This window comes from Patella vulgata, chromosome 5, assembly GCF_932274485.2.
Source record: "Patella vulgata chromosome 5, xgPatVulg1.2, whole genome shotgun sequence".
Classification (NCBI taxonomy): domain Eukaryota; kingdom Metazoa; phylum Mollusca; class Gastropoda; family Patellidae; genus Patella; species Patella vulgata.
In genome coordinates this window covers 18,076,649-18,091,199 of record NC_065883.2, presented here as the reverse complement: position 1 = coordinate 18,091,199, position 14,551 = coordinate 18,076,649, and positions in this window count along the sequence as shown.

Here is a 14,551-nt window from a genome sequence, read left to right as displayed (position 1 = left end):
ATGCACAGGATTTTGTACAGGAACCACATTTGGGTCAAACACAGGATTTTGTACAGGAACCACACTAGGGTGAAGCACAGGGGTACGATCACAGGCGAATGTCAAGTCCATGTCTACCAGACTGTACGTGGTCATAATGTTGTCAAATTAAATATAACACAAAGACACACAGTTATGGGTCAACACGGTCACAGGCGGGAAATGTTGCTTGCATGTATTGAGAAGCGAGACATTGTACAATGAGGGATAATCCAATCCCACCAAGAAAACCCTGTAGCGTCCAGCGGTTGTATCCACTCTAAAATAGGCCCCTCTATCACAATGACTCACTAGTGGAACCTCGGCTACTGATCTGATATCCAGGGAGGGGTTTTTCTAAGCTCGCCTGGGATCACAACTCTCTTCGGTTAGTAATGGGTAAGTGTCAGCTAAAGAGTGACTATAAGGAATTCCTTCCCAATTTTGACCGGGATCTCCAATAATAATTGAATGAAATACGACTGCAATGTCGCCTTGCACAATGTCTCCCCTTACTCAATAACACAAACAACAAAATAGATATATTCATATAAAAATAAATATATATTATCCTCTGGTCAAGATCAAATTACAAAATATAACACAATAATAATAATGATATAAATATCAAACCACTTTCAGGCGAAACCCAAATTATGGTCGACACACGTGTACACGATCAGTAACGATGTATGAAATCTGGTAAACTGACACACACGTAATAATGAAACAATAATATGATCTCTAATATAATAACACTAGAGGTAGTAAAACACTATTAAACAATATAACTTAGCACCGAACACTCGGAGGGAATCACTGAATCATAAAAGAACACAAAAAGGAACCTTCAGACATCCACTCACGTTCTAATACTGCTTAGTTATCCTAAGTAAGCGTTTGAGGTCAAAGATCTATCGAAAGTGCGCTGTGTGACAGCTAATATACAATCTCGTAAAATAACGGGCAACGAGAACTCCCGTAATACCTTGCAAATACGCCTACTCGCGAACGTCACGTTTTTCCGCGAGACTCGCGTATATTTATAAATAAATCGAAAGTAGAATAACATCAACATCGAGATCACCGGATAAATTAAGTACATGCATTTAAATTATGGATGGACAAATGAATATATATTAAAAGGAAAATGTGACGAAAGACGAGGGAATGTGGGTGGATACGGATAAATCTTCCGTCTAAACGGTAAGCTATGAAATAAAAACCGTCACACTACCCACGCCTCCGCTCAATGCGTCCCGCATTGCCATACATGGAATTATTTAAGAAATATAAAATAATACAAAACGATGAATGATGAATAATACAGAAAACGATATACAAAAACAACTTTTAACAAATCATAATATCAATTAAATAAAAATGTAAATCTTCTTCAACATCTAGCCCTTTCCATCGTGTACCATAAACCATCTTCTTCACCATTCACTCCATAACCATACCATAAATTATCTACACCATATTCCATAACCATAAACCATCGTCTCAATTAAACAGACATAAATTAACATTCATCTTCATCATCACCATCATCTTGCATCCCCAAATCAACCTCCTAATCAGCCTCATACACCACAGTCTTCTTCCTTCCATTCTTCATCATCCATTCGACCTCGGTTCTCTTCTTGTACCTTACATAACAACACTGCACTCCAACATCCCTAGTCATCATCTTCTCCGTGTTGGTGCTACCATCGATCATTCTATCATCAGCTCCGACTTCTCTTTCCACCACCTTCTGTCCATCCTCGTCTTTGGAGTCACATAAGGCTCTATATGCACAGGATTTTGTACAGGAACCACATTTGGGTCAAACACAGGATTTTGTACAGGAACCACACTAGGGTGAAGCACAGGGGTACGATCACAGGCGAATGTCAAGTCCATGTCTACCAGACTGTACGTGGTCATAATGTTGTCAAATTAAATATAACACAAAGACACACAGTTATGGGTCAACACGGTCACAGGCGGGAAATGTTGCTTGCATGTATTGAGAAGCGAGACATTGTACAATGAGGGATAATCCAATCCCACCAAGAAAACCCTGTAGCGTCCAGCGGTTGTATCCACTCTAAAATAGGCCCCTCTATCACAATGACTCACTAGTGGAACCTCGGCTACTGATCTGATATCCAGGGAGGGGTTTTTCTAAGCTCGCCTGGGATCACAACTCTCTTCGGTTAGTAATGGGTAAGTGTCAGCTAAAGAGTGACTATAAGGAATTCCTTCCCAATTTTGACCGGGATCTCCAATAATAATTGAATGAAATACGACTGCAATGTCGCCTTGCACAATGTCTCCCCTTACTCAATAACACAAACAACAAAATAAATATTCATATAAAAATAAATATATATTATCCTCTGGTCAAGATCAAATTACAAAATATAACACAATAATAATAATGATATAAATATCAAACCACTTTCAGGCGAAACCCAAATTATGGTCGACACACGTGTACACGATCAGTAACGATGTATGAAATCTGGTAAACTGACACACACGTAATAATGAAACAATAATATGATCTCTAATATAATAACACTAGAGGTAGTAAAACACTATTAAACAATATAACTTAGCACCGAACACTCGGAGGGAATCACTGAATCATAAAAGAACACAAAAAGGTACCTTCAGACATCCACTCACGTTCGAATACTGCTTAGTTATCCTAAGTAAGCGTTTGAGGTCAAAGATCTATCGAAAGTGCGCTGTGTGACAGCTAATATACAATCTCGTAAAATAACGGGCAACGAGAACTCCCGTAATACCTTGCAAATACGCCTACTCGCGAACGTCACGTTCTTCCGCGAGACTCGCGTATATTTATAAATAAATCGAAAGTAGAATAACATCAACATATTAAAAGGAAAATGTGACGAAAGACGGGGGAATGTAGGTGGATACGGATAAATCTTCCGTCTAAACGGTAAGCTATGAAATAAAAATCGTCACAATATTTTTTTTAAAAATTTTTAAAGGCTCAATACCACTCTTGTTGTAACTGAATAATATGTCCCAATCTTTATTCTGGTCAACAAATTGTACTATTTTACAATATTTCAATTAATTGATGATACAAATTTCATCTTAACACACCTTATTTAAAAATTTTGAAAAATTCAACATAATGGTTTGAAACGTCTAACGTAAACCTTTTCAAATGAAACTTCAATTTAAAAATATTTTCGAATCCTCTGGACAAGTAAAATAGGATGTAATGGATAATTTACACAACAGGTAGTACACTTAAACATCTAGTACTTAGATAGAGATATTATTTATTGTCTGGAGCTTTCAAGCCAGCAAGAGTGTTATTGTCCCTTTAAAAAGCATTAAAGTAGATGGTATCTATAAACAGTCCTACCTTGTTAAAGAATAATCCTATTATTCACTATTGCCAGTTGAGAAATTGGCAAAAATATCATTTTCATCTACAAATTCAAACGTTTGAAGATAACTACTCCAAGGTGGAGAATAGAAAACAAGGGAGGTAATTGTGTTGTTATTTCCGGTGTAAATGAGTTTTAAGTGTGAGAATGAAACCTATGATCGTATAATAGTGAGTTGACAACCAATTGAGCAAAAGACATAGAAATAAATGTTGACTTTCTTAGAAAATATGAAATTGTAACTTTAAATAAAACAAACTGTTATCATCCGAGTCTGGACATTTGAGGGGCCAACAAAATATGTTTATCGAGAATCTTTGTGGAAGGCGGACACACGAAAAGGAGTCATAATCATTCAGTTTTTTTTATTAGGGAAATTTTTTCTGGGCAGTAGGATTTCTACCTACTCTTCATCGACTTCCAACTGTCAATGAATCGTTTACGTGCACGCCAACATGTACACGGATCTTCGGGTTTATGTCCCATTCAAACGACTAGACGCTGAAAAATATCGAGTAACTTAACCAATATCGGGATCGAACATGGATCTTCCTAGTTAGTGGGTCAGCACAGCCGTGGGCTACTATAATTTGAAAGGTGGATTGATAATATCATATTAGTGCCGTAGCTGCCTGCAGGAGTGTCTACTTGTGGTCTAAACAGTGATCAAATTCTCCCGCGAATTCCATATTCCTAAAACTCGGCTGAACACTCCTTGGTTGTTGACATCCATTCGCTTGAATCTATGAAGGAATTTTATAGATGTTAGAAGTGAGAACTTACGTTTTTATTTATAGGGGTACGGGGCATTGTATTGTGAAATCGATTTTAATCAACCGGGAACAGTACCAAGTTTAGCGGTAAGAGGTTTATAACTGTTTATTGTATCGTAAATCATTATATGTGCAATAAATCGAAATCCCCAATTCAACAAGTCCATGGCTCGGACAGCAATTTCATAATCAGACTGTCAAAATATCTTAAATTTTATTTGGATATTTTTCCATATTGCTAATGAAAAATTTAGTCGATGGTAAATTTTGTCTTAAAATTATATTATGCTCATGGTGTGCTCCCTTTGTCAGTGGTCCAGGACCAAGGCACTGGCTAGGAACAACATGGCTCGGACAGCAATTTCATAATCAGACTGTCAAAATATCTTAAATTTTATTTGGATATTTTTCCATATTGGTAATGAAAAATATAGTCGATGGTAAATTTTGTCTTAAAATTATATTATGCTCATGGTGTGCTCCCTTTGTCAGTGGTCCAGGACCAAGGCACTGGCTAGGAACAACATCTCGCTTGTACGTGACAAGGGGTAGGGTCGCTTGTGGACTTTGTCCGGTTTCCTCCCACTGCTATAGAGCCATACGTGCAAGCGAAATAAAATTGTTAGTCCCGAAATGACAGTTTGTGTCGATGGGACTTTAAACCCCATTTCTCTTTCTCTCTCTCTGGTCCATATAAAATTATTTCTAAATTATTTGCTGCTAGGGCACAACACTTTATCTTATAGCACACTGCATGGTGCTTGCTCGTCTCCGTTATTCCGGTATAGGTCTTAACCTTGTTCTTATCAGGACACTAATGTATACGTAATGAGCAAACGGCTTGGCTAAAATGAGTCGATTCCAATTAGAAAATCATAAACCTACAGCGTACATGTCTCTAGTATAAGTAGAACTCATATAACTGAAAGGTCCTCTAGAACCAGATACCGCGAGGTACCTAATAAATTGTCACACAAAATGAATTTCGAAACCAAATTTCCCGTAATCTTGTTATTCAGATATTGATTAGTTATTATAACATTTCTCGAAAATCAATCATATGCGAAGATAATTACACAATTTGAATTTTATTTTATTGTGGTCGCCAATCGTCAATGGACACGGAGGACAAATTAGCGATCTTTAATCGACATATAGGAAATCGTTCTGAATCATGTTATTCGTTGTTTGGATATAATTTCAAATCGTGCCATTACGTGTTTAAGTGGGGCGCCTGGAGTGATCTCCGGTTGAAATTGCACAATAACCGTTAGCGCCTCAAAATATCCTGGATCAGATTTTCTTGTTGATTCTGGTCACGCTCCGCAACCAAGGTTTCTATCGTATTTACTTAATTTAAAAAAAGGATATGAAGAACTTTGAACCTAGTCTTGCAAAAAGCTGTGACTGTTTGCCCACTGACAACAACATTTTATGATGAATACGTGTATCAAATGATGGCGATTATGATGGCCCATAATAAAATCTGAACCACAGGATCGTTAATGGTATCAGTCTAGTCTGTAATCAATTTTTATTAATGGCCGTTTCCCATTCATATGCCAAGTGTCTGAGGGTTGTTTTATGGGTCATCATTATTTGTGAAATAATATATTCTCACAGAATAAATCATCGTAAACAGAATACGAAATTAGTGGCTATAAAAAAGATCAATTGCAAGGTTAAAATAGGGTGCCATGCAACAAATAATGTCGGAATTTACTTTGCATTCAATGATTGTAGGAATAATATTCTTAAATACAAATACTTATAGGTGTAATTGTCCCCCGCCTTTCCAAGAAAGCAGAGGACTATCAAAACGGGTCTGTCTGGAACACAGTACCCCCCCCCCCCACACACACACACACACTTTTAATTGAGCTGGAATGTTCAAACTTAGTGTAGGTTTTCATTAGGTGAATGGCTTGATGGAGTTCGAAGATGTGCATGTTTTGATTAAACCGGGCAGAGATAAACAATTTGGTCGGTTGATGGTTTGGGGCACGCTAATTAAGTGAGAGTGATGAAACTTGGTGTATAGTAATAGTAAGTATAATTTTAGCAAAATACCTGGACTAAGTTCGATAATGCGTATCTTCTGCTCAGGTTAGGCGTTAAGCAATTTGATCGGTCGGGACTCAGGAACACAATTTGGTATAGGTGTTTATTAGGTGAATGGCTTGATGGAGTTGGAAGATGAGCATTTCCCACTAAGGCTAAGCAGAGTTATGCAATTTGATTGGTCGTGCCTTTGGAACACGATAACGTTGGTTCTAACTGCGTCAGTGATGAAACTCTTGAGTATATATTCATTAAATAAATACCTTGACTAAGTTCGATGATGAGAATGTTCTGCTTAGGCTAAGCAAATTGATTGATAAAGACTTTGAAACATAAAATCTCTGCTTTTAATTCAGGTAGAATGTTTAAACTTGTAAATGTTCATTAGTTAAATGTTTTGACGGAGTTCAATAATTAACACTTTCCGCTAAAGCTAAGCAGAGCCAACTAATTTCATTGGTCGATGCTCTGGGACAAGAAAACTTATGGAAAGTAGTGAAACTTAGTGTAGAGTTTCACTACCAGGTACTTCAAAACCATGACAATTTCGATCGTGAACATTTTCTGCTTAGATTAAATATAGATATTCAGTTTGATTGCTCGTTACTTTTCGAAAAGATGAATGTGCAATTAATTGATATGTGTCAGTTTTTTTTTATTTTGGGATTGCGGTGGGGGACATCAGCTTCGCTGTTGGCTTGTTTATATAAGTTCGAGATTGAATATTGGAGCATAATTTATAAGCCCAATTGAAAATCAGAATTGTTTCATGGCAAATCGTCGAGTGATTCCCAAATTCAGAATATTCAATTCTAAGTTATTGCAAATAATTGGGTAGGGTGAGACCATTTACTGAACGTCGAGTCATATAATTATGTATATTGGCAATTTAATAGAAACAAGTCAACTAATTGTTGTAACCGGATGATTAATTTTTCTAATCATGAGGGAAGGCGTTAAAATATTTTCATCTGGCAATATAAATCATATTATAAGGGTCAAGTATGAAAGTCTTAAGACTTATAATGATTTTATAAGGGTCTAGTATGCAAGTCTTAGAGAATTAAATCATGGTATTATAAGGGTCAATTAAAACATGATTATTATATTGGTCAATCATGATAGTCGTGGAGAATTAAAACATGCTATTATAAGGGTCAAGTTTGAATGTCTTATAACATGATGTTATAAGAGCCAAGTACAAAATTCTTAGACTACAAAATGATATTTTAAGGGTCGAGTATGAAAGTCGTAGACTAAACAATGATAGTATAAAGGTCAAATATGGAAGTAAAATATTAACATGATAATATAAGTGTCAAGTATGTGAGTCTTCGAGAATTAAAACGTGATATTATAAGTGTTAAGTATGAAAGTTTTGGACTAAAACACATTATAAGGATTACGTATTAAAGTCTTAGACTAAACAATGATATATGAAATTCGTATGTTATTATAAAGGTCAAATATGGAAGTCAAATATTAACATGATAATATAAGGGTCAAGTATGAAAGTCTTAAGGAAATAAAACATATTATAAGGGTCAAGTATGAACGTTTTGGACTAAAAACATATAATGATCAGGTATATACCAGTTGTAAAGGTTAAAACACGTATACCGAAGGTGGGCCTAAGAATTAAAATATGATATTGTAAGTGCCAAGTGTGAAAGTCTTAGACTTAAAATATGATATTGTGAGGGTCAAGGATAAAAGTCTTAGACTTGTCACATGATATTATATGGCTCAAGTTTTTGGGCTTAATTCACGATATTATAAGGGTCAAGTATAAAAATCTTAGAATTAAAACATAAGATTATAAGGGTCAATCATGATAGTCTTAGAAAATTAAAACATGATGTTATAAGGGTCAAGTATGAAGACAGTTATAACATGATATTATACGGGCCAAATACAAAATTTTAAGGGTCGAGTATGAAAGACGTAGACTAAACAATGGCAGTATAAAGGTCAAATATGAAAGTCTTTGACATTTAACATGAAAATATAAGTGTCAAATATGTAAGTCTTGGAGAATTAAAGCATGGTATTATAAGGGTAAATCGTGAAAGTCTTAAAATATGATATTATAAGGGTCAAGTAAGAAAATCTTAGTCGTGGATAAATACAGTTGTGACCAATTACAGCAAGGTCTTCGTGATCCAAGCCACAAGTTATTTCACAATGACTCCAATGTAAATTTAAAATGAAGAATATAGGTCAATGGCGCAGCTATGTTTGGGATCCGAGTGGAGAAGTTCCTAAATCATCCGACTAAAATGTTAGAGGAAATAATAGTTATTGTCGAGCGTCGTTTATACCTTTGAATAGTATTCTTTTTGTGGAATAAATATTGTGCCTAGTAGTTCTATACGGAAAACAAACTAAAATATCTTAATATTTGCACATGTGGTCAGGTGAGCAAAGCCACTCCCAAAATATATTTAGCAAATGCTCTATAATATTTAATTACATGCAGAACATCCAATATATCGAACGTTCATTATCTATCAACTTTATTAACACCAATAGATCGAACACTAGACAGGTGACGTGCCACTCGTTTCGAAGCGAAGGTATTTATCCCCAACCCGACCATGTCGGAATGCTTGTTAGTATACTTATAAAAGACTGATAACCGGTATTAAGGTCACAATATCCTGCTCAGACAATCGCAGAACCAATGGTGTGAACTAAATAACAACCTAATGACAAGATATATGAATGATGGGCTAGGTAGGTATGGACAGACGAAGACGCGAAAGGAGCCGTCATCGGATTGCTATTGTTGGACTATATGTGGACGTACGGACTCCCAAGTGATCCGACTAATGGATTGTCAGACCCTTCGTCCATTGTGTATCGTGGTTCGCTGTCAAGTTGCGGCAAAGGAAATATTAACGGTAAATTCTGTACCATGAAATACAAGTTTAGCTAACGGAATTCGTTTCCCTCTTGGCCCACCTGTGTAAATATTTTGTGGCGACCATGTAGATTTTAACGACGAAAACTGTTATTGGTTTCGACGCTTCATGAATAATATACCGATGTTAATTGTCTGTTTGTTACATCAGAAGAACTATAGATTGCGACGTAATTCCCAAGTGATTATATCAGAACCGTATAGTGTATATAATGTTATGCCATTCAAATGAAATGTTTTCGAGAGAAAAAAGAAGCCAATTTATAAGTTATCATTTAGATATTATTGCATGTGTTTGACTACATTCAATCTCATGCTATTCACATCTATAAACGGCTTGTATTAAAATTTATGACTAGTATAAATCACATTTTGTTACAGAATTATGGCCCTTGAAGGCGTCTTTTTTAATCTAGAAAAGCACGAATTTATTGGTTATGGTTACTTCAGTAATGTGACACCCACTAGGAAAAGACATATTTTATTTCTGGTAATAACCGTAATATTTCTGTATAGACGCTTTATAAATTATTAAAAATGAATCTGTGAGAATAAGGGGATCTGGTTATTAATATAATAAAGATATGAACTATACAAAATAAAGTCTTTAACATGCATTATTCGTGACAGAGTGTGATAACTGATTTTATGCATATTGAGATAAAGTGTGACATACTAATTTGTATGCCTTATGTTTTCAAATACACGAGAAAGATAATGCATACACCGACCCATGATGGGTTGAACTGTGTAGATGATAGTTGATACACTGACCACAACCATTGGATGTTAACGTGTGTTGTCCTCACCCCTGTCCACAGTGGCTTGTGTACATGGGGGTTGGATGGCCGAATGGTTAGCACGTGCGCGCTATATCATAACGTCTGTCATTGAGTCAACTGGCGTGGTTTCGATTCCCCGGTTGTACGTGACAAGGAGTAGGGTCGCCTGTCCAACCTCGTTGGTTTTCTCCGGGTCCTCTGGTTTCCCCCCACTGCTAGAGACCCCTACGCGCAAGCGAAATATTAAAATAAAATTGAACCATGTGTTAGTCCCGAAATGACCCAGTTTGTGTCGAGTGGACCTTAAACCCCATTTCTCCCTCTCTCGCTTGTGTACACCGAAGAGGGATGCGGTTAAACGTATACTCGACGCAAACTAGATCATTTCGGGACTAACATACGGTTCAATTTTATTTCAAAAATTCGCCTGTGCTTAAGATTCTTTCAAAGTGGGAGGGAATCAGAGGACCCTGAGAAAACCCACGAGGTTGGACAGGCAACTCTACTCCTTGTCACTTTCAGGGAATCGAAACCAGGCCTCTTGATTCAATGATAAAATTTGTGATTTCACAAGTACGTGTTAAACCACTAGACCCCCCCCACCCCCCGTACACAGGTTGCATTATGCTATGCGGTACATTGGCGTTTGCGTCTTTTCTTCATCGAATTCCTATTGCCAACGGTTCTTTTACATACAGGTCGGCGAATATGCGGGTGGACCTCGGGTGGTCGTAACATCCGAAAGACTGAAACCTATTCCTTGACTAACACTCCGTACTGCGCCACTGGCCAGGCAAAACCGGCTTGGAAAACACAGTGATAGAACACGGTACCTCCTGGCTAGTGATCAAGCGGCATACTCACTGATCCACCGTGGCTCATGTGTAACGCAAAAAGCCTAACATATTCCTTGTTTGGTTGCGGTCATTTCTGAAACCTGCGAGTGGACGTATCTGTCGTGGTGGCTCCTCTTAGTGGGGCTCATACGCACTGTTGTCATGCTATCCTTAGCTTTTTTTCGTGAATTTAAACACACAGTATGCAAGAGCTAAATCTGCCTATTGCAGGTCTTTCTTTAGGACTGAAATGTTTTCTAAATTATTAATTAGACATTAATTAACTGATCCAGGCCATAATCAACTCTCGATGGCATCGCTAGCCTTCGATATTTACTGGATTATATCCCGATCTGCTGCTTCTGATTAAATTTTAAAAAATGGATAATCGAGACTATATTTTTATCGTACTGACTTTAGTAATGATGATCGAGGCTAGGTCCAAACTTCAATCGCTAAATACTCGGTTCAGTGTGGATCAATCTGACTGAAATTTTCAACAAATTCCGTTTACATGATCTAGTTTTTAACTATTATAGTATTATAGTGTAAACTACCAGCGCTTTATCTAATCCCCCATAATGATATTGAGTTAGAGACTTAGCTACTTTAAGTTTTCAACATTATGTTCTCTTCGTCACTAGGAATAATTAGCGTTCATATGACCTAATTATTCTCGACGTAATATATTTTTAAGTACATTTGGTCGATTTGATTAAACAATGTCTCTACATGTTTTTCCATTAACTTGATTTGAATTTAAATAGTAAAACTATCAGGAACTCAACAATACAATCGACTGGGATTTTCCCCTTTGGCCATTAGACTGATGGTATGCCAGACCCAAAACAACCAAGCATATTGAAATTTGGTACATTACATCAAAGTGTCAAAGGCAGACGCGCGTGTCTCTAGGAGCAAATTTATTCAAATTAAAAGTTCATGTTCTGTATAGCATCGACTGAGTAAAAGTGGGGTATGGATTTCCATAATGGTTATGTCACCGATTTTGGAATGAAATGCCCGCCAGTATTTTTGCTTTTTAACCACCTTAAAGACGCTGGTCATCTGCCTGTGTCGGACAATGTCTAAATGGTCACACAAAAACAATATCTAATTTAAGGAAACAAAACCAAAATATCTCAGGTGGTTAATTATACCTCGGCTCGGGATTATTTGCCAAACAGTTATGGGTGGTGCTGACGTGTTTATATGGTCTGCACATAATGCAATCTTATTAAAATGCAGATCTATATTTCGTTTCGTTTTTGATACTTTCGATGGCCTGCACTACATGAAGATCTGGCCAGTTGTTTTGGGGGTCGTGTCAGAGGTTATACGAGCGGCTTATGACCCTATGACATCAGATATTTCATTAACCAATCAGCATTGATGTTTCTAGTGGATTACCCACAGTTCCGTGCAGCTCACGCCAAAAGCACATCGTAACAGACCGTTTCATTAGCTAATCCCACAGGTCCAGAATACGTCAATGATAAGATCTCTTCCAGATCCTAGTATAATAAATAAAGGTAAAACGAAATTTTGAACTATAAAAAAAACGAAACGAAATAAGAGATTTGTATTTTAATCAGATTGCACATAATGGGGAATATTTCTAACTTCTCAATTCATCACATCCTTATACATACTGAACGGAATTCAAAATTTTGAGGCTGACAATTCTTTCAGTGATTTAACCTTTACAATAAATACTGTGTTTGCAAAGGAGGTAAAGCCCCCCCCCCCCTCCAAATGACAATCAGAGACTCGAATATACACTGCAATTGTACAACCACGGGTACATAATATTCGATCAATATTAAAATTATGGGATCGAATGATCTGTTTCGATTAACATCGGTTTTCCCACTACAGATCTTAGCAGGAACTATCGAGTCATACTTTATAATTTATAAAAATATCCCATTAACTTTCCAATAGATTGACCTATATGTGCTTTAGATTTTAATTGATATAAATTCTGTATTAAATTCTAAAAATACAACCCTTCAGGAATCTTGAATAGTGATATGGTTGACTCATGCTGTGCGATGTCATTGAAATATTTTGATTGATATGAAATGTAGGATTGATCGACATAGTTCAAGATCTCTTGACAAATGTGGAGGGGAAGTATTGTTAGTCAATGATATAAAAATGTTTGTACTTGATTACCTTTGAAACGAAGGGTTTGTTGATTTTTAAAAAAAAAAAACATTATTATCGGCTGTTCGTTACTGATAATTACTCTCCCACGTAACTTTTGCTTTCGTTCACGTTAACTTATTCTCCCACAAGTTTTGTCAAAGTTGAGTTATTTCTGAATGACATGTAAACTTTATAAACGCATAAATATTAACAGCATACTGGTGCATAATGCAGCCGCTTCTTTATAGACCGTCTTCGAAATTTCGCAACAAAATTGTGAGATGTTAACTTAAATAAAGTGATCAAATAAAGAGAAACTTTAGATATCGCAAACCATTACCAAAAATAAAAAAAAATAAAATAAAAAAAAAATCACCACCGTCTACAATTTTGTATTCGACGAACATTTTTATTTCATCAAAAGCTTGTGCCAATTTGCTATTTGATAATTCTTAAAGGATATTTTAGTATATATAATTCCAGAGAGAATTCAATCTCTGTTAGAATGTTTTACTAAGATGCTTTCATACTCATTCATATTTAGGCACGAAAGATTGTGACACCAAAGTACGGTGTACTTATTGCCTAATTTATTTTTAAAATACGGTGGGGTTTTGCATTTATGTATAAAGCAATATAGAAAGAACATATCAGATCGCAAATTGAGAACTTCAACACGCTAGAGAAAACAGTTATCTATGGAATGGTGCATCCTGGTAAGAGAAGAATCCCTTTCGAGTATTAGAAAAAATCCTGTAATAAATTTCGGAGACATAAAAAGAAGCCCTCGGGGTCATTTACTAAAATATGTCCAATGTGGCATAAGATAAGAATATGTTCGTTTTAGATTTCGGAATCCTACCTAAATAAATTCAAAATTGTTGGGTCACTTTTTTTCAAGTTACATTAGATTTTGAGTCCGACATCGTTCCCTGTGGAATGTTTAATATTGTGCGGGACGGTGTCAAAATTCACAATTATTGATTCCTAACTCGTGTTTTGACACTTTAAGGTTTAAGATGTATAGCTCGTTATTGCCTATTATAGCGAATATTGTTTATTTATATTTTTTTTAACGGATATTGTTTATTTATATGTTTTTTATTAAAGCCAAAAGATCAAGTTAAGCTCATATTTCGGACCTGGATCTCTACCCTGCCCCTCCCCCACACTATATTTAATGCTTGTTAATTGCAGGTTAAATACAGATTGTAAAACCATAAACAATCAACAACAAAAAACAGCAATGAGTGTTAGACGAATAAGGTAACAATAACATCTCTCTCGTACAAGCTAATCGAATCTTCGCGGAGTTTATTATTCGAATATCCATACAAACATACTAACAACAGTACATATAGCAAATGTAATATCACAATCGTTTAATGTGCTACAAAGATTTGCAATCCAAATAACGACAGTCACGGTATAATACTTATAGATTATTGCCTTTCGGATGATAATGCTTATTTTTATAGCGGATGGGCTTATACCAGCAATATCATTCACAAACAAAACATAATTTTAAATTTTAACCGCATAGAAATGAAGTATGTAGCGAATCCAACTGGGCGATCTTGATTAA